The following is a 24,570-nucleotide window of genomic DNA, read 5'->3' as shown; positions in this document are numbered from 1 at the left end:
CGCCTGAACTGCAACTCCCATAATGCATGAAATTCAACAGTGATTATTTCCTGGGTAACCAATATGTCAATCATTTCAAATATTTAAGCTTTGACACGTATGCCCCGCCCTCCCTTAAGAATGTACAAAATACGTCAAACCAAATATTTAAAAAACAATTCTAATGCACGTAAATAATAGGATGGTAATGAGACGTCTTGTGGCTGCAAATCATCAGCTTCTTGTCGCCATGCTCTTCAAACTGCCGTTAATAAAAGGATAGATGATGGTTCCAAAGTCATTCGTGTAACAAAGTAAGTTTGCTAGAAACCGGTCCTCGGAAGCTTGTTTCCGGTCCAGGGAAGGCATGGCTTGGCAGTACGGGCTGGACTGTTCCCATGAGGCACAGGGTCAGACTGATTTGCATATAGCCATGTCTGAACTGGGGTGGCAGAGTGGGCTAAAGAACGGTGATGGATCAAACCCAGATCTTTTTACTGGGTGTGAGTGTTTGATTGGTTCAGATGCTCCGTCCATCACCACCCCCTTTTGCACCGCTTTGGCCGCCATAAGTGTGGCAGGGTATGCTCAGACGTGAGTCCCTTGCTCACTTTGCCACTGGATTCAAGCAAGCCGGGCTGAAGACGGCTGGAATGCCAGAAACCGGTCCTCGGAAGCTTGTTTCCGGTCCAGGGAAGGCATGGCTTGGCAGTTTGGGCTGGACTGTTCCCATGAGGCACAGGGTCAGACTGATTTGCATATAGCCATGTCTGAACTGGGGTGGCAGAGTGGGCTAAAGAACGGTGATGGATCAAACCCAGATCTTTTGACTGGGTGTGAGTGTTTGATTGGTTCAGATGCTCCGTCCATCACCACCCCCTTTTGTACCGCTTTGGCCGCCATAAGTGTGGCAGGGTATGCTCAGACGTGAGTCCCTTGCTCACTTTGCCACTGGATTCAAGCAAGCCGGGCTAAAGATGGCTGGAATGCCATAAACCGGTCCTCGGAAGCTTGTTTCCGGTCCAGGGAAGGCATGGCTTGGCAGTTTGGGCTGGACTGTTCCCATGAGGCACAGGGTCAGACTGATTTGTATATAGCCATGTCTGAACTGGGGTGGCAGAGTGGGCTAAAGAACGGTGATGGATCAAACCCAGATCTTTTGACTGGGTGTGAGTGTTTGATTCGTTCAGATGCTCCGTCCATCACCACCCCCTTTTGTACTGCTTTGGCCGCCATAAGTGTGGCAGGGTATGCTCAGACGTGAGTCCCTTGCTCACTTTGCCACTGGATTCAAGCAAGCCGGGCTGAAGACGGCTGTAATGCCAGAAACCGCTCCTCGGAAGCTTGTTTACGGTCCAGGGAAGGCATGGCTTGGCAGTTCGGGCTGGACTGTTCCCATGAGGCGCAGGGTCAGACTGATTTGCATATAGCCATGTCTGAACTGGGGTGGCAGAGTGGGCTAAAGAATGGTGATATATCAAACCCAGATATTTTGACTGGGTGTGAGTGTTTGATTAGTTCAGATGCTTCGTCCATCATCACCCCCTTTTGTAGCACTTTGATAATGACAGTTCGTAATGATTGACATCTAAAGGTAGGAAGGCTCGTAGTTGGGTACAATTTGAAAGTTTGGAATACAGGGTAGAACAATTGGTAACTGGGCATTGAAATGCGGGATATCATGTTTGTATGACAATGTGGTATAATACAGGTTGGGACTTTCAGAGGGGAGTGTGATTTAAGCTTGTTAAAGCGTATAGCGGGAAAACGTTAAATCAAAGAGTCGGGTTATGTCATCAAACTATTTGTTGAAATACGAAATATAGTGGGGACGTATAATTTAATGGTCGTGTTTTCTTTAAATGTTTTAGTGAATCCCTGAAGAAGGGCTATAAATCAAGCCCGAAATGCATTGGAGGATAATCACGAAGGATATGAACATTGTATAAAGCATGCAACAGAAAGAGGCTTGAAGCACATCTGCCATTGTAGAAGCTAACTGTACAATTTGTTTACCGCGTAACTTGATGAACCTAGACGAACGATTTGGATTACTTGGAATAAATGGATGAAATTATCGAGCAACTTGGTGTATTTTTAACACTTTGTTGGTCTGCAATAAGTGCGTCCGTAGCTGGAGTGCGCAACCGCTTCACTTTCTTTATTAGTTACTAAACACGTGGCTCCAGGGCAGGCCACGGTCCGGGCTGCACGCAATTACTTTTGAAATATGGTTAAATTACTGAAGTTACATTACCACGGAGTGCACTTGTTCATACCTTTGCAGTATCCAACCTTGAGCAGGAGGTGGTGAGGCTGAAAGCCCTGCTCAAGGACCTCCGGAGAGAGCAGCGTGACCACCTGGCCAAAGGACACCACCGGCGGAAGTAGAGAGACTGTCCCTTGCCCCTTTTTTAAAGACTTTTGGGGGGGTGGGAATTGGGCGTTGGGATTTTTGGACTGGGGACATTGATTTCATTGACATTGGATGGGGTTAGGGAGGGGGGTGGGTCGAGTCTTCTTGTGGGATAGTTTATTTTTGTTAGGGCTCAAATAATTATCTATTTCATCTTAAACATAGCATCCATGTTTTTTTACTGTTTTGTGGGGGAGGCAGGGGGTTAACTGTACGTTTGTTTTCCTGAAACTTAACTGGCTGGTTGATTCAAATTGTTTAGTCGCCCAAATTTGTACAAAAGTGCCACTCACAGACTTAGTGAATTCAATTGTTCTACTACTTTACTAGTACTACCGTCAGTCTCTCCTCTCCTCCTTCTCCATTATTCTTCCTACCACAAAATGCTTATCTTACCTGTGATTCGTGTTTGAGAATAGGGCTAGGCACGGGGCTGGCTGCATGGCAAATGGCGATTAAGCTTGGCTATGGAATCCTGGACGGATTAAATGTCATTGTTGTGGTGGTAGTAGTAGTGGTACGCACTGGCAGTAGCAGCACATGAATAAAAAGGAAATGAAATAGTGAGTGGCCTGAGCGGAGCATTAGAACAGTACGATAGATAGTACAGTACACAAGAACAATGCCATAAATTGTAGCCCAAGCAATGCTAAAGTATTCAAAATATAAGTACTAGTTGCGTGGAGTATGGCTACTACAAGAAATAGTACTGAAGGTGAAGGAAACAGCAACGTAAACATTCGTCACGTGTAGGAGGAGGATGTTGTTGATGATCAATCCACTTGATGGCGCACATGAAAATCTGATTTGATTTGCAAATACTCATGGGCGTGCGTTAAGCAGAATAAGAATTTTAATATATCCTCGGATTCCTTCACCAGCCTTGAAATTCATTTTCTGTTACTTTGACCTTATCCTCCCCAGCAAGTGTGTGGAATTATTGTTGTCATTTAGTCACACCTCAATGAAAACCACACAGCCCAGGGGAAGAGGGTTAGGGTATTAAAATTGGATGGGAATGGGTGTTTTTGGGAACGTTTTGTGGAGAGAGGAAAAAAACCACAGCATGGATAAACAACAAATGAAGAAAAACAAAGCTTTGGATACGAAGATATCCATAAATCTTTTAAGGGACATAAAGGAAGTCACTGCATGCAGGAAGTTGTTTGCTAAATGGATAGTTAGGTTACTGAAAAGTAGTACTTACTAAAACTTACTAACTATGAAGAAACAATGTGACAGTACAGGGCTGCAGTAATTACGCAATTTCACTTTCCTCTCTGCCCTCAAAGAGAATAAACACTTATTACTACATTAAATTAGTTTTAAAAATAGCAAAGAAACTTATCAAATAGCTGTAGGGATGAATTGTGGGGCATAGAGCAAACACACAGAGTCACACTCATAGAAGTTCACAACAGTAACATTATTTAAAAGATAAGGAGTAGTGAAGAGGATACTGTAACTGTATGTTCTAGATGTCCTGTTCAATTTGTGAAGTTCCATGCATCCAGCCATTCCTCTTATTCGTGGTACTCCTCCATTCCATCTGACGCTGTGTCGATCAATCTTGGCGACCAGAGACACTGTCCACTGCCTGCCTGGCGGATGCGGAATTGCGGATTGCTAATGGTAAGCCTGAGTTAATGTTTTTCCCAATGCACATGGTAAAAGCCGCCTGTAATTGTTGATGGAAAATTAGGAAGGGATATTAAAACACCACGGAGAAAAAATATACGGTACAATGTGTAGTGCAAAAATAACACTTTCACTTTCAGAGGCGACAGTATTACATACAACCATCATTTCTAAAGTGCGTACTCTGAGTCTCCTTTTCAAGGATAGTAATTAGCACACAGAAGGCCAGGACCATGCTGACGGTCAAAGCAGGCACCACTAAGTGAACCAACCTGATATAGCATACCTCTTTGACACAGAGAGACAAAGCATATCTAATTTTATGCAGCAATTTAATTTACATGAACTGCTGTCTGAACTCTGGCATAACAACACTACACTGGCTGGACCACTCCGTACCACGACTAGACAGACATGAAGTTCTGCTGTGGTTGGTGTTGACTTGTTTACCTGTTTACCACTCACCAAATGGCCATAGTTCTTCCGTAAACCGATGATGATGATCCATCCCAGTGAGTGACTGTAAAGAATAAAGATATTATGAAACTTTGATCATCAAGACTCATCATCATCATGATATATTGGCAAATATTGTTCATGTAGTCACAGTCTACACACAGTGAGTCCAAGGACATTTTCCATATTAAAAAATGCAACATAGTGGCCCCTGCAGTAGAAGTACAATTTGATTTAAACAAGGTAAAAACAGAGTAGACTTGATTTACATTTAGTGTGTAAAAGATTAAATAATAAAAGAACACATATGATTCATTTCATGCACAAAAAACAATCAACAATTGCTTTCATCAGAGCCAGACAGCCAGTGTTGTCCACTGCATGCCATCTCATTATTCATTACCTGTTCCACTTTTTATCCGCATCTTCTTGTTCCCTAAAGTGAAGGCCCACCGGGCAGCCTCTCATGTCAATTTCAGAAGTAACAGTCAGCAATCAGCATATAGTCAGTAATTCCAGTCCCACTTCTTTTGAGGGGACTCGTCTACAAAGCAACAGTTTCTTGATTCTGCATAATCCAGCCATCTGCCTTGAGGGAAATGGATAGGGTGAGTCTGGAGGAGGAGGATAGAGGTGCATGACTGAGTTGTGAACTTGTGAACTTTAGGAATGCAGACATCGCACCTTCAATAAGGAAATAAGACAAAGACAGTGCTGCTGATGGATTTGTTGTAATTAGAGTTTTGTTGTGGTAAAAGTTGCAAAACAAAGAAAGACACACAGGAATAAAAGTGAATAAGGACAGAAAAAAAGGAAGTCAGTATTTCAGGCCTAGGTGTCAGGGAAGTAGAGCTCGTCCTCAAACTCTGTGAATTGAAACGGGAGTAGGTCAGCTAACAGAGAAGAACTTCCGTCACCTAAGTCGGTGTCCTCTTCTTTCTGCGTGGATTCACGTATTTTGTAATCTGATGGTATGAAGTGCTGATTCATCTTGATCATTGTTAACCTCTCCACATTTTTGGGCGAGAGGCGGGTCCTTTTTGAAGTTCCAATGGCACCAGCAGCACTGAAAACACATTCAGAAGACACGCTTGCAAGTGGGCAGGACAAATAATTTAGAGCCAGCTTGGTGATCAGTGGCCATTGACCCCTTTTTCATAACAATACAGCAATGGGTTCTGATCAATGAAGACCTCTGTTGGGTCATCCAGATAGGCCTGCACCATCCACTCAAGGTCATCCGGGGGTGCTCCACTTTGCGTACCATCTGTGGCCTTTGTATCAACACTGGAACGAGCAAACCATTGAGGAGTTATCCAATCCGCTTCCGACAATATTATGGCTGGGCCTGGTGCAGGTGAGGATGATGATGATACGGTTGCTGGTGTCGGTAATGGCTCTGAGGGACAGTGACTGCCGTCGGCCACAGAAGTGGACCTTGACGCCGGATGGCCTGCTGATTCAGTAGTACTTCTGCTGGTTCCTTCAATTTCCTGCCGCTCTTTTTCGAACCGAGTGGCTGACAGAGCTAGCCAATGTTTGTACTTTGAAACATCTGCTTCATTTAAAGGAATGAATGTATTGCTGGCCAGTGCCTTTTTGTACCGTGGATCCAGAATAGTGGCACAAATGTAATGTTGTTCACAATGTATTCCTTTGAACCTTGCATTGTCAAGTAGGCGGGTTAATAAGCTCCCAACTGATATGCATCTTGCTTGTCAGTATCATCTTTGAACGTTGAAGACACCGCCTTCAGTTGGTGCTCTTGTATGCGCAACAATGGGATAGCTTTGCCCAAAGTACAGTCCTCCCTGCTGACTTCACGCGTGAAGACCTCAAAAGGACGAAGCATGTCTGCCAGGCTTTCAACTAGGTCCCATTACTCCACCTCTAGCCTCATGTCTTTCATAGAAGAACCCTGTGCATTAAAGACATACTCATTGATTACCAAGCACTGCTCAAACAGATGCTCAAGCATGTAGAAGGTTGAGTTCCAACGTGTTGCCACCTCCTGGATGAGTCATCTGACTGGCACACTACGGACACGTTGAATGATCCTCAGCTGCTTCCGGGCCTTAAAAGAATGGCTGAAATGTGTGCAGATTCTTCGGCAGGTAGTCAGTAACTTGCTGACTTTGTTTTCTTTTTTCAAGAAATCTTAACCCCTTCGGGGCGGATGACGAGCCCGGCTCGTCATGGTGCACACCGGTCATGCGCTGATGACGAGTCCAGCTCGTCATGAGCCCCACCCTCGGGGGAAGCGCTGGCGCTCCCCCCGAGGGTCTTCGATTTCAGTTTCCAGTTTGGGGGTGGCAGCGGAAGAGTTTCCGCTGCCCCCCCAGCCCCTCCCCATGGGAATCCCTGATGACGTCAGTGCGCACAGCACGCGCTGACATCATCAGGGATTCCCAGGTGCTCGGGAAGCCATTTGCTTCCTGCACGCCAAGGATTCAGGTGGGTTTCTCGTGTCTGGTGGGGTTTGGGGCCACAAAGAGGCATCAGGGGAGAGGAAAGAGAATTTCCTCTCCCCTGATGTCTCTTTGCAGGGCATTTCTGCCTCACCTTTGTGCACAGCGTCGCGATCGTGCAGCGGAAATGCCCACCACTAGCACCAGGGATTTAAATTTAGTTTACAGGAAGCGACCCCTTCGGCAAGGGTCGCTTCCAGGTGGCCTGAAATTATCTCTTCGTGTTTCTGCCCCCCCCCCCCGGGGACAAATCGGCCTGTTTTTTCGGCCTTTTTGCCCCCAGGGGGGGGCAGAAATTCCCCACAAGCACCAAGGTTTTTTTTGGGGGCAATGTTTTTATTTTGGAAGCGACCCCTTGGGTAAGGGTCGCTTCCTGGTGGCCAGAAATTATGTACATGATTTTCTGTCCCCCCTGGACTGTTCCCATGAGGCACAGGGTCAGACTGATTTGTATATAGCCATGTCTGAACTGGGGTGGCAGAGTGGGCTAAAGAACGGTGATGGATCAAACCCAGATCTTTTGACTGGGTGTGAGTGTTTGATTCGTTCAGATGCTCCGTCCATCACCACCCCCTTTTGTACTGCTTTGGCCGCCATAAGTGTGGCAGGGTATGCTCAGACGTGAGTCCCTTGCTCACTTTGCTACTGGATTCAAGCAAGCCGGGCTGAAGACGGCTGTAATGCCAGAAACCACTCCTCGGAAGCTTGTTTACGGTCCAGGGAAGGCATGGCTTGGCAGTTCGGGCTGGACTGTTCCCATGAGGCACAGGGTCAGACTGATTTGCATATAGCCATGTCTGAACTGGGGTGGCAGAGTGGGCTAAAGAACGGTGATATATCAAACCCAGATATTTGGACTGGGTGTGAGTGTTTGATTGGTTCAGATGCTCCGTCCATCATCACCCCCTTTTGTAGCACTTTGATAAGGACAGTTCATAATGATTGACATCTAAAGGTAGGAAGGCTCGTAGTTGGGTAAAATTTGAAAGTTTGGAATACAGGGGAGAACAATTGGTAACTGGGCATTGAAATGCGGGCTATCATGTTTGTATGACAATGTGGTATAATACAGGTTGGGACTTTCAGAGGGGAGTGTGATTTAAGCTTGTTAAAGCGTATAGCGGGAAAATGTTAAATCAAAGAGTCGGGTTATGTCATCAAACTATTTGTTGAAATACGAAATATAGTGGGGACGTATAATTTAATGGTCGTGTTTTCTTTAAATTTTTTAGTGAATCCCTGAAGAAGGGCTATAAATCAAGCCCGAAATGCATTGGAGGATAATCACGAAGGATATGAACATTGTATAAAGCATGCAACAGAAAGAGGCTTGAAGCACATCTGCCATTGTAGAAGCTAACTATACAATTTGTTTACCGCGTAACTTGATGAACCTAGACGAACAATTTGGATTACTTGGAATAAATGGATGAAATTATCGAGCAACTTGGTGTATTTGTAACACTTTGTTGGTCTGCAATAAGTGCGTCCGTAGCTGGAGTACGCAACCGCTTCACTTTCTTTATTAGTTACTAAACACGTGGCTCCCGGGCAGGCCACGGTCCGGGCTGCACGCAATTACTTTTGAAATATGGTTAAATTACTGAAGTTACATTACCACGGAGTGCACTTGTTCATACCTTTGCAGTATCCAACCTTGAGCAGGAGGTGGTGAGGCTGAAAGCCCTGCTCAAGGACCTCCGGAGAGAGCAGCGTGACCACCTGGCCAAAGGACACCACCGGCGGAAGTAGAGAGACTGTCCCTTGCCCCTTTTTTAAAGACTTTTGGGGGGTGGGAATTGGGCGTTGGGATTTTTGGACTGGGGACATTGATTTCATTGACATTGGATGGGGTTAGGGAGGGGGGTGGGTCGAGTCTTCTTGTGGGATAGTTTATTTTTGTTAGGGCTCAAATAATTATCTATTTCATCTTAAACATAGCATCCATGTTTTTTTACTGTTTTGTGGGGGAGGCAGGGGGTTAACTGTACGTTTGTTTTCCTGAAACTTAACTGGCTGGTTGATTCAAATTGTTTAGTCGCCCAAATTTGTACAAAAGTGCCACTCACAGACTTAGTGAATTCAATTGTTCTACTACTTTACTAGTACTACCGTCAGTCTCTCCTCTCCTCCTACTCCATTATTCTTCCTACCACAAAATGCTTATCTTACCTGTGATTCGTGTTTGAGAATAGGGCTAGGCACGGGGCTGGCTGCATGGCAAATGGCGATTAAGCTTGGCTATGGAATCCTGGACGGATTAAATGTCATTGTTGTGGTGGTAGTAGTAGTGGTACGCACTGGCAGTAGCAGCACATGAATAAAAAGGAAATGAAATAGTGAGTGGCCTGAGCGGAGCATTAGAACAGTACGATAGATAGTACAGTACACAAGAACAATGCCATAAATTGTAGCCCAAGCAATGCTAAAGTATTCAAAATATAAGTACTAGTTGCGTGGAGTATGGCTACTACAAGAAATAGTACTGAAGGTGAAGGAAACAGCAACGTAAACATTCGTCACGTGTAGGAGGAGGATGTTGTTGATGATCAATCCACTTGATGGCGCACATGAAAATCTGATTTGATTTGCAAATACTCATGGGCGTGCGTCAAGCAGAATAAGAATTTGAATATATCCTCGGATTCCTTCACCAGCCTTGAAATTCATTTTCTGTTACTTTGACCTTATCCTCCCCAGCAAGTGTGTGGAATTATTGTTGTCATTTAGTCACACCTCAATGAAAACCACACAGCCCAGGGGAAGAGGGTTAGGGTATTAAAATTGGATGGGAATGGGTGTTTTTGGGAACGTTTTGTGGAGAGAGGAAAAAAACCACAGCATGGATAAACAACAAATGAAGAAAAACAAAGCTTTGGATACGAAGATATCCATAAATCTTTTAAGGGACATAAAGGAAGTCACTGCATGCAGGAAGTTGTTTGCTAAATGGATAGTTAGGTTACTGAAAAGTAGTACTTACTAAAACTTACTAACTATGAAGAAACAATGTGACAGTACAGGGCTGCAGTAATTACGCAATTTCACTTTCCTCTCTGCCCTCAAAGAGAATAAACACTTATTACTACATTAAATTAGTTTTAAAAATAGCAAAGAAACTTATCAAATAGCTGTAGGGATGAATTGTGGGGCATAGAGCAAACACACAGAGTCACACTCATAGAAGTTCACAACAGTAACATTATTTAAAAGATAAGGAGTAGTGAAGAGGATACTGTAACTGTATGTTCTAGATGTCCTGTTCAATTTGTGAAGTTCCATGCATCCAGCCATTCCTCTTATTCGTGGTACTCCTCCATTCCATCTGACGCTGTGTCGATCAATCTTGGCGACCAGAGACACTGTCCACTGCCTGCCTGGCGGATGCGGAATTGCGGATTGCTAATGGTAAGCCTGAGTTAATGTTTTTCCCAATGCACATGGTAAAAGCCGCCTGTAATTGTTGATGGAAAATTAGGAAGGGATATTAAAACACCACGGAGAAAAAATATACGGTACAATGTGTAGTGCAAAAATAACACTTTCACTTTCAGAGGCGACAGTATTACATACAACCATCATTTCTAAAGTGCGTACTCTGAGTCTCCTTTTCAAGGATAGTAATTAGCACACAGAAGGCCAGGACCATGCTGACGGTCAAAGCAGGCACCACTAAGTGAACCAACCTGATATAGCATACCTCTTTGACACAGAGAGACAAAGCATATCTAATTTTATGCAGCAATTTAATTTACATGAACTGCTGTCTGAACTCTGGCATAACAACACTACACTGGCTGGACCACTCCGTACCACGACTAGACAGACATGAAGTTCTGCTGTGGTTGGTGTTGACTTGTTTACCTGTTTACCACTCACCAAATGGCCATAGTTCTTCCGTAAACCGATGATGATGATCCATCCCAGTGAGTGACTGTAAAGAATAAAGATATTATGAAACTTTGATCATCAAGACTCATCATCATCATGATATATTGGCAAATATTGTTCATGTAGTCACAGTCTACACACAGTGAGTCCAAGGACATTTTCCATATTAAAAAATGCAACATAGTGGCCCCTGCAGTAGAAGTACAATTTGATTTAAACAAGGTAAAAACAGAGTAGACTTGATTTACATTTAGTGTGTAAAAGATTAAATAATAAAAGAACACATATGATTCATTTCATGCACAAAAAACAATCAACAATTGCTTTCATCAGAGCCAGACAGCCAGTGTTGTCCACTGCATGCCATCTCATTATTCATTACCTGTTCCACTTTTTATCCGCATCTTCTTGTTCCCTAAAGTGAAGGCCCACCGGGCAGCCTCTCATGTCAATTTCAGAAGTAACAGTCAGCAATCAGCATATAGTCAGTAATTCCAGTCCCACTTCTTTTGAGGGGACTCGTCTACAAAGCAACAGTTTCTTGATTCTGCATAATCCAGCCATCTGCCTTGAGGGAAATGGATAGGGTGAGTCTGGAGGAGGAGGATAGAGGTGCATGACTGAGTTGTGAACTTGTGAACTTTAGGAATGCAGACATCGCACCTTCAATAAGGAAATAAGACAAAGACAGTGCTGCTGATGGATTTGTTGTAATTAGAGTTTTGTAGTGGTAAAAGTTGCAAAACAAAGAAAGACACACAGGAATAAAAGTGAATAAGGACAGAAAAAAAGGAAGTCAGTATTTCAGGCCTAGGTGTCAGGGAAGTAGAGCTCGTCCTCAAACTCTGTGAATTGAAACGGGAGTAGGTCAGCTAACAGAGAAGAACTTCCGTCACCTAAGTCGGTGTCCTCTTCTTTCTGCGTGGATTCACGTATTTTGTAATCTGATGGTATGAAGTGCTGATTCATCTTGATCATTGTTAACCTCTCCACATTTTTGGGCGAGAGGCGGGTCCTTTTTGAAGTTCCAATGGCACCAGCAGCACTGAAAACACATTCAGAAGACACGCTTGCAAGTGGGCAGGACAAATAATTTAGAGCCAGCTTGGTGATCAGTGGCCATTGACCCCTTTTTCATAACAATACAGCAATGGGTTCTGATCAATGAAGACCTCTGTTGGGTCATCCAGATAGGCCTGCACCATCCACTCAAGGTCATCCGGGGGTGCTCCACTTTGCGTACCATCTGTGGCCTTTGTATCAACACTGGAACGAGCAAACCATTGAGGAGTTATCCAATCCGCTTCCGACAATATTATGGCTGGGCCTGGTGCAGGTGAGGATGATGATGATACGGTTGCTGGTGTCGGTAATGGCTCTGAGGGACAGTGACTGCCGTCGGCCACAGAAGTGGACCTTGACGCCGGATGGCCTGCTGATTCAGTAGTACTTCTGCTGGTTCCTTCAATTTCCTGCCGCTCTTTTTCGAACCGAGTGGCTGACAGAGCTAGCCAATGTTTGTACTTTGAAACATCTGCTTCATTTAAAGGAATGAATGTATTGCTGGCCAGTGCCTTTTTGTACCGTGGATCCAGAATAGTGGCACAAATGTAATGTTGTTCACAATGTATTCCTTTGAACCTTGCATTGTCAAGTAGGCGGGTTAATAAGCTCCCAACTGATATGCATCTTGCTTGTCAGTATCATCTTTGAACGTTGAAGACACCGCCTTCAGTTGGTGCTCTTGTATGCGCAACAATGGGATAGCTTTGCCCAAAGTACAGTCCTCCCTGCTGACTTCACGCGTGAAGACCTCAAAAGGACGAAGCATGTCTGCCAGGCTTTCAACTAGGTCCCATTACTCCACCTCTAGCCTCATGTCTTTCATAGAAGAACCCTGTGCATTAAAGACATACTCATTGATTACCAAGCACTGCTCAAACAGATGCTCAAGCATGTAGAAGGTTGAGTTCCAACGTGTTGCCACCTCCTGGATGAGTCATCTGACTGGCACACTACGGACACGTTGAATGATCCTCAGCTGCTTCCGGGCCTTAAAAGAATGGCTGAAATGTGTGCAGATTCTTCGGCAGGTAGTCAGTAACTTGCTGACTTTGTTTTCTTTTTTCAAGAAATCTTAACCCCTTCGGGGCGGATGACGAGCCCGGCTCGTCATGGTGCACACCGGTCATGCGCTGATGACGAGTCCAGCTCGTCATGAGCCCCACCCTCGGGGGAAGCGCTGGCGCTCCCCCCGAGGGTCTTCGATTTCAGTTTCCAGTTTGGGGGTGGCAGCGGAAGAGTTTCCGCTGCCCCCCCAGCCCCTCCCCATGGGAATCCCTGATGACGTCAGTGCGCACAGCACGCGCTGACATCATCAGGGATTCCCAGGTGCTCGGGAAGCCATTTGCTTCCTGCACGCCAAGGATTCAGGTGGGTTTCTCGTGTCTGGTGGGGTTTGGGGCCACAAAGAGGCATCAGGGGAGAGGAAAGAGATTTTCCTCTCCCCTGATGTCTCTTTGCAGGGCATTTCTGCCTCACCTTTGTGCACAGCGTCGCGATCGTGCAGCGGAAATGCCCACCACTAGCACCAGGGATTTAAATTTAGTTTACAGGAAGCGACCCCTTCGGCAAGGGTCGCTTCCAGGTGGCCTGAAATTATCTCTTCGTGTTTCTGCCCCCCCCCCCCGGGGACAAATCGGCCTGTTTTTTCGGCCTTTTTGCCCCCAGGGGGGGGCAGAAATTCCCCACAAGCACCAAGGTTTTTTTTGGGGGCAATGTTTTTATTTTGGAAGCGACCCCTTGGGTAAGGGTCGCTTCCTGGTGGCCAGAAATTATGTACATGATTTTCTGTCCCCCCTGGACTGTTCCCATGAGGCACAGGGTCAGACTGATTTGTATATAGCCATGTCTGAACTGGGGTGGCAGAGTGGGCTAAAGAACGGTGATGGATCAAACCCAGATCTTTTGACTGGGTGTGAGTGTTTGATTCGTTCAGATGCTCCGTCCATCACCACCCCCTTTTGTACTGCTTTGGCCGCCATAAGTGTGGCAGGGTATGCTCAGACGTGAGTCCCTTGCTCACTTTGCTACTGGATTCAAGCAAGCCGGGCTGAAGACGGCTGTAATGCCAGAAACCACTCCTCGGAAGCTTGTTTACGGTCCAGGGAAGGCATGGCTTGGCAGTTCGGGCTGGACTGTTCCCATGAGGCACAGGGTCAGACTGATTTGCATATAGCCATGTCTGAACTGGGGTGGCAGAGTGGGCTAAAGAACGGTGATATATCAAACCCAGATATTTGGACTGGGTGTGAGTGTTTGATTGGTTCAGATGCTCCGTCCATCATCACCCCCTTTTGTAGCACTTTGATAAGGACAGTTCGTAATGATTGACATCTAAAGGTAGGAAGGCTCGTAGTTGGGTAAAATTTGAAAGTTTGGAATACAGGGGAGAACAATTGGTAACTGGGCATTGAAATGCGGGCTATCATGTTTGTATGACAATGTGGTATAATACAGGTTGGGACTTTCAGAGGGGAGTGTGATTTAAGCTTGTTAAAGCGTATAGCGGGAAAATGTTAAATCAAAGAGTCGGGTTATGTCATCAAACTATTTGTTGAAATACGAAATATAGTGGGGACGTATAATTTAATGGTCGTGTTTTCTTTAAATTTTTTAGTGAATCCCTGAAGAAGGGCTATAAATCAAGCCCGAAATGCATTGGAGGATAATCACGAAGGATATGAACATTGTATAAAGCATGCAACAGAAAGAGGCTTGAAGCACATCTGCCATTGTAGAAGCTAACTATACAATTTGTTTACCGCGTAACTTGATGAACCTAGACGAACAATTTGGGTTACTTGGAATAAATGGATGAAATTATCGAGCAACTTGGTGTATTTGTAACACTTTGTTGGTCTGCAATAAGTGCGTCCGTAGCTGGAGTACGCAACCGCTTCACTTTCTTTATTAGTTACTAAACACGTGGCTCCCGGGCAGGCCACGGTCCGGGCTGCACGCAATTACTTTTGAAATATGGTTAAATTACTGAAGTTACATTACCACGGAGTGCACTTGTTCATACCTTTGCAGTATCCAACCTTGAGCAGGAGGTGGTGAGGCTGAAAGCCCTGCTCAAGGACCTCCGGAGAGAGCAGCGTGACCACCTGGCCAAAGGACACCACCGGCGGAAGTAGAGAGACTGTCCCTTGCCCCTTTTTTAATGACTTTTGGGGGGGTGGGAATTGGGCGTTGGGATTTTTGGACTGGGGACATTGATTTCATTGACATTGGATGGGGTTAGGGAGGGGGGTGGGTCGAGTCTTCTTGTGGGATAGTTTATTTTTGTTAGGGCTCAAATAATTATTTATTTCATCTTAAACATAGCATCCATGTTTTTTTACTGTTTTGTGGGGGAGGCAGGGGGTTAACTGTACGTTTGTTTTCCTGAAACTTAACTGGCTGGTTGATTCAAATTGTTTAGTCGCCCAAATTTGTACAAAAGTGCCACTCACAGACTTAGTGAATTCAATTGTCCTACTACTTTACTAGTACTACCGTCAGTCTCTCCTCTCCTCCTACTCCATTATTCTTCCTACCACAAAATGCTTATCTTACCTGTGATTTGTGTTTGAGAATAGGGATAGGCACGGGCTGGCTGCATGGCAAATGGCGATTAAGCTTGGCTATGGAATCCTGGACAGATTAAATGTCATTGTTGTGGTGGTAGTAGTAGTGGTACGCACTGGCAGTAGCAGCATATGAATAAAAAGGAAATGAAATAGTGAGTGGCCTGAGCGGAGCATTAGAACAGTACGATAGATAGTACAGTACACAAGAACAGTGCCATAAATTGTAGCCCAAGCAATGCTAAAGTATTCAAAATATAAGTACTAGTTGCGTGGAGTATGTCTACTACAAGAAATAGTACTGAAGGTGAAGGAAACAGCAACGTAAACATTCGTCACGTGTAGGAGGAGGATGTTGTTGATGATCAATCCACTTGATGGCGCACATGAAAATCTGATTTGATTTGCAAATACTCATGGGTGTGCGTCAAGCAGAATAAGAATTTGAATATATCCTCGGATTCCTTCACCAGCCTTGAAATTCATTTTCTGTTACTTTGACCTTATCCTCCCCAGCAAGTGTGTGGAATTATTGTTGTCATTTAGTCACACCTCAATGAAAACCACACAGCCCAGGGGAAGAGGGTTAGGGTTTTAAAATTGGATGGGAATGGGTGTTTTTGGGAACGTTTTGTGGAGAGAGGAAAAAAAACACAGCATGGATAAACAACAAATGAAGAAAAACAAAGCTTTGGATATGAAGATATCCATAAATCTTTTAAGGGACTTAAAGGAAGTCACTGCATGCAGGAAGTTGTTTGCTAAATGGATAGTTAGGTTACTGAAAAGTAGTACTTACTAAAACTTACTAACTATGAAGAAACAATTTGACAGTACAGGGCTGCAGTAATTACGCAATTTCACTTTCCTCTCTGCCCTCAAAGAGAATAAACACTTATTACTACATTAAATTAGTTTTAAAAATAGCAAAGAAACTTATCAAATAGCTGTAGGGATGAATTGTGGGGCATAGAGCAAACACACAGAGTCGCACTCATAGAAGTTCACAACAGTAACATTATTTAAAAGATAAGGAGTAGTGAAGAGGATACTGTAACTGTATGTTGTAGATGTCCTGTTCAATTTGTGAAGTTCCATGCATCCAGCCATTCCTCTTATTTGTGGTACTCCTCCATTCCATCTGACGCTCCGTCGATCAATCTTGGCGACCAGAGACACTGTCCACTGCCTGCCTGGCGGATGCGGAATTGCAGATTGCTAATGGTAAGCCTGAGTTAATGTTTTTCCCAATGCACATGGTAAAAGCCGGCCTGTAATTGTTGATGGAAAATTAGGAAGGGATATTAAAACACCACGGAGAAAAAATATACGGTACAATGTGTAGTGCAAAAATAACACTTTCACTTTCAGAGGCGACAGTATTACATACAACCATCATTTCTAAAGTGCGTACTCTGAGTCTCCTTTTCAAGGATAGTAATTAGCACACAGAAGGCCAGGACCATGCTGACGGTCAAGGCAGGCACCACTAAGTGAACCAACCTGATATAGCATACCTCTTTGACACAGAGAGACAAAGCATATCTAATTTTATGCAGCAATTTAATTTACATGAACTGCTGTCTGAACTCTGGCATAACAACACTACACTGGCTCGACCACTCCGTACCACGACTAGACAGACATGAAGTTCTGCTGTGGTTGGTGTTGACTTGTTTACCTGTTTACCACTCACCAAATGGCCATAGTTCTTCCGTAAACCGATGATGATGATCCATCCCAGTGAGTGACTGTGAAGAATAAAGATATTATGAAACTTTGATCATCAAGACTCATCATCATCATGATATATTGGCAAATATTGTTCATGTAGTCACAGTCTACACACAGTGAGTCCAAGGACATTTTCCATATTAAAAAATGCAACATAGTGGCCCCTGCAGTAGAAGTACAATTTGATTTAAACAAGGTAAAAACAGAGTAGACTTGATTTACATTTAGTGTGTAAAAGATTAAATAATAACAGAACACATATGATTCATTTCATGCACAAAAAACAATCAACAATTGCTTTCATCAGAGCCAGACAGCCAGTGTTGTCCACTGCATGCCATATCATTATTCATTACCTGTTCCACTTTTTATCCACATCTTCTTGTTCTTAAAGTGAAGGCCCACCGGGCAGCCTCTCATGTCAATTTTAGAAGTAACAGTCAGCAATCAGCATATAGTCAGTAATTCCAGTCCCACTTCTTTTGAGGGGACTCGTCTACGAAGCAACAGTTTCTTGATTCTGCATAATACAGCCATCTGCCTTGAGGGAAATGGATAGGGGGAGTCTGGAGAAGGAGGATAGAGGTGCATGACTGAGTTGTGAACTTGTGAACTTGTAAACTTTAGGAATGCAGACATCGCACCTTCAATAAGGAAATAAGACAAAGACAGTGCTGCTGATGGATTTGTTGTAATTAGAGTTTTGTTGTGGTAAAAGTTGCAAAACAAAGAAAGACACACAGGAATAAAAGTGAATAAGGACGGAAAAAAAGGAAGTCAGTATTTCAGGCCTAGGTGTCAGGGAAGTAGAGCTCATCCTCAAACTCTGTGAATTGAAACGGGAGTAGGTCAGCTAACAGAGAAGAACTTCCGTCACCTAAGTCGGTGTCCTCTTCTTTCTGCGTGGATTCACGTATTTTGTAATCTGATGGTATGAAGTGCTGATTCATCTTGATCATTGTTAACCTCTCCACATTTTTGGGCGAGAGGCGGGTCCTTTTTGAAGTTCCAATGGCACCAGCAGCACTGAAAACACATTCAGAAGACACGCTTGCAAGTGGGCAGGACAAATAATTTAGAGCCAGCTTGGTGATCAGTGGCCATTGACCCCTTTTTCATAACAATACAGCAATGGGTTCTGATCAATGAAGACTTCTGTTGGGTCATCCAGATAGGCCTGCACCATCCACTCAAGGTCATCCGGGGGTGCTCCACTTTGCGTACCATCTGTGGCCTTTGTATCAACACTGGAACGAGCAAACCATTGAGGAGTTATCCAATCCGCTTCCGACAATATTATGGCTGGGCCTGGTGCAGGTGAGGATGATGATGATACGGTTGCTGGTGTCGGTAATGGCTCTGAGGGACAGTGACTGCCGTCGGCCACAGAAGTGGACCTTGACGCCGGATGGCCTGCTGATTCAGTAGTACTTCTGCTGGTTCCTTCAATTTCCTGCCGCTCTTTTTCGAACCGAGTGGCTGACAGAGCTAGCCAATGTTTGTACTTTGAAACATCTGCTTCATTTAAAGGAATGAATGTATTGCTGGCCAGTGCCTTTTTGTACCGTGGGTCCAGAATAGTGGCACAAATGTAATGTTGTTCACAATTTATTCCTTTAAGCCTTGCATTGTCAAGTAGGCGGGTTAATAAGCTCCCAACTGATATGCATCTTGCTTGTCAGTATCATCTTTGAACGTTGAAGACACCGCCTTCAGTTGGTGCTCTTGTATGCGCAACAATGGGATAGCTTTGCCCAAAGTACAGTCCTCCCTGCTGACTTCACGCGTGAAGACCTCAAAAGGACGAAGCATGTCTGCCAGGCTTTCAACTAGGTCCCATTACTCCACCTCTAGCCTCATGTCTTTCATAGAAGAACCCTGTGCATTAAAGACATACTCATTGATTACCAAGCACTGCTCAAACAGATGCTCAAGCATGTAGAAGGTTGAGTTCCAACGTGTTGCCACCTCCTGGATGAGTCATCTGACTGGCACACTACGGACACGTTGAATGATCCTCAGCTGCATCCGGGCCTTAAAAGAATGGCTGAAATGTGTGCAGATTCTTCGGCAGGTAGTCAGTAACTTGCTGACTTTGTTTTCTTTTTTCAACAAATCTTAACCCCTTCGGGGCTGATGATGAGCCCGGCTCGTCATGGTGCACACCGGTCATGTGCTGATGACGAGCCCAGCTCGTCATGAGCCCCACCCTCGGGGGAAGCGCTGGCGCTCTTCCCGAGGGTCTTCGATTTCAGTTTCCAGTTTGGGGATGGCAGCGGAAGAGTTTCCGCTGCCCCCCCCAGCCCCTCCCCATGGGAATCCCTGATGACGTCAGTGCGCACAGCACGCGCTGACATCATCAGGGATTCCCAGGTGCTCGGGAAGCCATTTGCTTCCTGCACGCCAAGGATTCAGGTGGGTTTCTCGTGTCTGGGGGGGTTTGGGGCCACAAAGAGGCATCAGTGGAGAGGAAAGAGATTTTCCTCTCCCCTGATGTCTCTTTGCAGGGCATTTCTGCCTCACCTTTGTGCACAGCGTCGCGATCTTGCAGCGGAAATGCCCACCACTAGCACCAGGGATTTAAATTTAGTTTACAGGAAGCGACCCCTTCGGCAAGGGTCGCTTCCAGGTGGCCTGAAATTATCTCTTCGTTTTTCTGCCCCCCCCCCGGGGACAAATCGGCCTGTTTTTTCGGCCTTTTTGCACCCAGGGGGGGGCAGAAATTCCCCACTAGCACCAAGGTTTTTTTGGGGGGCAATGTTTTTATTTTGGAAGCGACCCCTTGGGTAAGGGTCGCTTCCTGGTGGCCAGAAAATTATGTACATGATTTTCTGTCCCTCCTGGGGGCAAATCGCCCCATTTTTTTGGCCGTTTTGCCCCCAGGGGGGGAGGCAGAAAATCCCCACTAGCACCAGGGAATTGTAAATTTAGTTTTTAGGAAGCGACCCCTTGGGCAAGGGTCACTTCCAGGCGGCCTGTGAATATATTTCCGTTTTTCTGCCCACCCCCGGGGGCAAATCGGCCCATTTTTGGGTCCGTTTTGCCCCGGGGGGGGCAGAAATTCACCACTAGCACCAGGGATTTGTATTTGGGCATTGTTTATGTTTTGGAAGAGACCCCTTGGGCAAGCGTTGCTTCCTTGTGGCAAATATTTATGGTTTCGATTTTCTGCCCCCCCCTTGGGGCAAATCGGCCCGTTTTTTTGGCCGTTTTGCTTCCAGGGGTGGCAGAAAATCGCCACTAGCACCAGGGTTATTTTATTTGCAAGGTTAGTATTGACCCCTTGTGCAATGGTCACTTCCTGGAGGGGGCTTAATTTTTATGTATATTTTGTGCCCCCCCGGGGGCAAATAGGCCAGTTTTTTTGCCCTTTTCTGCCCCCGGGGGGGGGCAGAAAATGCCACTAGGCACCAGGGATTGTTTTTTTTTGTAATGGCGGCTACTTCTTGGGCAAGGTTTGCTTCTTAGAGGGAACTTGTTTTAGGTTTGTTTTTCTGCTTCACCCCCACCCCCCTAGGGGCGAATTGGCCATTTTCTTTTCTGTTTTTTGGCCCACTTGGCCCACTAGGCCCTAGGAATTGAGTTTTGTAGGGTGTGAAAGTGAGCCCTTGGGCAAGGCTTGCTTCCAATGTTGGTTATATTTTTGGTTGTTTTTTACTGGCCGCCTCCCTTGGTGCTAGTTGGTCTTTTTTTGTTCTTACTGCCCCCCTGTGAGGGGGGTACTGTTAGGACCAAAAGACCGACTGACACCAAAGGGGTCAGGCAGTAAAAAACTTTCAAAACATTAACCAGTGTCTTGATGAAAACCCTCACCTAATCCCAAATGGTCTAAGCCCTATTTGATGGCCCATCTGGGCGAATGTTTTTTTGGGGGGCAAATTTGTGTGTTGTTTTTTAAATTGTTATATTGTTTGTGAAATGTGGTAGTAATTTTTTTTTCTTAACTATTTTTGTCTTGTTCCAGACTTTTGCTGTTTGGATTGTTGTAGGTTGCGGTTCTGTTACTGCTGGTTTTGCAGCTTTTGCAGTTGCATGTGCTTGGTAAGTGAATGTATTTTGTTCTTCTTTCCCTAGATGATTGTCTTTTTGAAAAAGGTGTACTTATAGCAGTTTGTGTGGCTCTGTGTTTTTTTTTCTGCATTAGTGCTTGATGTGCACTTTGTTTTCTAATGTGTAATTTTTTTTCTCTTTCTAGTGGGATATCATTTCTTTTTGCTGTTTCTCAGCAGAGTAGGTTCTGGTGAGTGTAGCTACATTTTGTAAGAGTGAAATTGTTTTGGATTGTATAGATCTTTGTGTGAAAGCCTTACCTTGTTTACTTCTTACTTTGCACAGTGAAGGTTGTTGTTCACTTGTGTGTGCAGTCTTCTTGCTTTGTAAGGATAATGGCCAGTCTCGGGATTACTGCTCAGCAGGTTCTTGGTTTGCTTTTTGAGTCTTCCTCTGACCATGGTTCAGAGACTGACTCCGATTCTGACCCAGAGGTAGGAGCAGAAGATTCAGGCAGTGAGTTTTCTCTTTGCATGCAATCATCAGATGATGAATCTTCTTCTAGTGCTGATGAAGTGTCTATGGTAGAGGAGGACATTGATGTGCCGGTAGTGGGCCAAGAGGCATCTGTGCTGCTGCCTAGGGCTGCAAGGTTTCCTTTCTTTTTACGTCGGCAAGAGGCAGGTGGGCTGCAGCCTGCGCCCAAAAGGCTTCACATTGCTGTGGTGCGCAGAGGGATGGCCTCTGGGTTGTCACCATTGTCAAAACCACCAGCTTTTGCAAGAGGGGTTACCTGGGTTTTTGGCCCCGTGATAGACGGCCATCTAGAGAAACCTACCAAACCCACACATTTCTGAAAAGTAGACACCCGGGGGCTTCCAAGGAGGTATGGCTTGCGTGGATCCTCTAACGTTCCTTTACCCAGAATCCCTTGCAAACCTCAATTTTAGCTGAAAAAATCTGATTTTTCACACTTTTTTGTGTGGGAAAGGTGGCATCACTGGGCTCACACAAATTACCTCCCACCCAGCGTTCCCCTAGGTCTCCCGATAAAAATGGTACCTCACTTGCGTGGGTAGGCATAGTGGCTGCAACAGGAAAAGGCCCAATTCGTACGGTGGAGACTTAAAAATTACCTTTAGCAAAACTATCTCATTTTTTGAGGGGGTCACCTGAGCTTTTGGCCCGGGGCTTGACGGGCATCTTTGGAAACTACCAAACCCAAACAGTTCTGAAAACTAGACACGCGGGGGAGTCCAGGGAGGTATGGCATGCGTGGGTCCCCCAATGTTTTCTATAAAGAAACCTTCATGGATTTAGACAAATGACCCCTTTATGAATTCAGAATTTTGTCTACTTTTCGAAAATATACAGCTTTCCAGGATCCATTATTGCTTTCAAACTCATTTCTACCATTAACTGGAAGGAGGTGGAAAGCTCTAAAGATAGCAAAAATAGGCTATGTCCCAGAAAAATGCCAAAACTGTGTGAAAAATGTTGGTTCTCTGACAAAAAACTGTCATTCCCTAAAAGCTGAGAAAATGGAGATTTTAGCCCCACAAACCCTTTTTTGATACCATTTGCAGGGAAAAACCCACAGGCTTTCATTTGCAGCACGTTTTTCCCATTTTTCTGAAAAAAACAAAAAATTCACTATATTTTGGTTAATTTCTGGGACCCCTCCAAGGGAATCCACAAACCCTGGGCACCTTTAGAATCCAATTGATGTTGGAAGAGAAGGATGCAAATTTGGCGTGGATACCTTATGTGGTCAAAAAGTTACAGGGGCCTAAGCGCGCACTACCCCAAATCGCCCAGAAAAGACTTAGCACAGGAGGGGAAAAGGCCTAGCAGCGAAGGGGTTAAACAACAATGGTAATACTGTGCCCCAAAGACGGCACTCTGAAATAGCCACCATCATTAATGGCCCACACTATATTACTGCCATTATCCGTGGAAACATAACCAATCATGCGCTTTCTTGGATGCAGCCATTTAAAGACCTTACTGTTAAACTCCTCCAAAATGTTTACTGCAGTATAAGATTTCTCCATGGCAAACATGGCTACTGTTGCATGTTTCCGACTAGCTTGAAAAATTGTGGCACTGTCAACACCTGCAGATATCTTGTCTCTAACCCCTGGAAAAGAGACCCAGTGTGCAGTGATGCACATGTAATCAACGGCTTGGCAACTGGTCCACATGTCTGTTGTCAGGTGGTTAGTGTGAACAGCACTCTCCTGCAAAGCTGCCCCAATCACCTCCAGCACATCTTCATGTAGTGCTGGAACCGCAACTCTGGCAAAATAGGACCAGTTAGGAACCTTCTATTTAGGGCAGACTGTTGCCACAAATTCTAGAAATCCCACCTCTTCCACGAAAGAAAAAGGGAGAAGGTCCAGCGCTAACATTTTAGCCAGCATTGCATTATAAAGACTTGCCGTTGGGTGGTTGCGTTCAAATGGCGCCTCCGACCAAAACATTTTTTCCGTTTTCATATGTGATTAGGAGGATCCAGAACTTTTCAACCCAGTTAGGCTCATTGATGTACTTTTTCACATTGGTGTCCCTACCAGACTACTGTGCCTCCTTAATGTTGCTGGGGTAGAGGAGGTGTGGGCGCTACCACTGCAGTGCTGCTGCCAGGGGTACTGTGCGTACCAGAAAAAATGTCTCTCGGTTGTTCACCTCCCCCCTGCACGATCAGCTTCTCCTCGTCATCAGATGAAATATCAATATCTACATTTGGATTTGTACTTTTGGCTTTCCGGATGTTACTTAGGTGCGCCTCCCACTGGATAATGTGGTGTTTTTTTAGATGACCTCTCTGGCCTCTGGTACCATAGATGGTACCAAGCTTACCCCGACTAACTACTTGTTTACAAATCGAACAAATGACTAGGTTTTCCGCCTTTTTGCTAATACTAAAGAAGTCCCAGACTGGGGACTGGAGATTTCTGGTGGTGGTGGAGGTGCTACTTACAATTCCAGATGAAGTGGTGGATGGGCGTGGCTGAATTTGACTCTGTTGTGCACATACAGCACCACTACTTGAGGTAATAGAGGTCGAGCTGGATGGAGGTCCCTGCCGGCCCTTCTGACGAGAAAATATGGAAGCTGTAGGTTGTGTTGGTGTAGTAGTTACCTGTGTTAGTGGTGGCTCCAGTGCCACACCGCCCACATCCTGCTCAGCAGCATTTCGGGATAGGGTAAAAATGTCTGTCTGCTGCATGCCCGCTGGGGCTGGAGTGACGACTGTGATGACTGGGTCGTCATCATCTGACTGATCATAAGCAACAGAATACACCACTTCTACTTCTTGTTCGTCGTCTCCCATAAGTGAAAACCTTGCGGAAACCTTCCTTTT

The sequence above is a fragment of the Lissotriton helveticus genome, chromosome 4_1 (genome assembly GCF_964261635.1).
Source record: "Lissotriton helveticus chromosome 4_1, aLisHel1.1, whole genome shotgun sequence".
In the NCBI taxonomy this organism is placed as follows: Eukaryota; Metazoa; Chordata; class Amphibia; order Caudata; family Salamandridae; genus Lissotriton; species Lissotriton helveticus.
The sequence above is the reverse complement of the archived record's forward strand: the minus strand, read 5'-3'. Positions refer to the sequence as shown.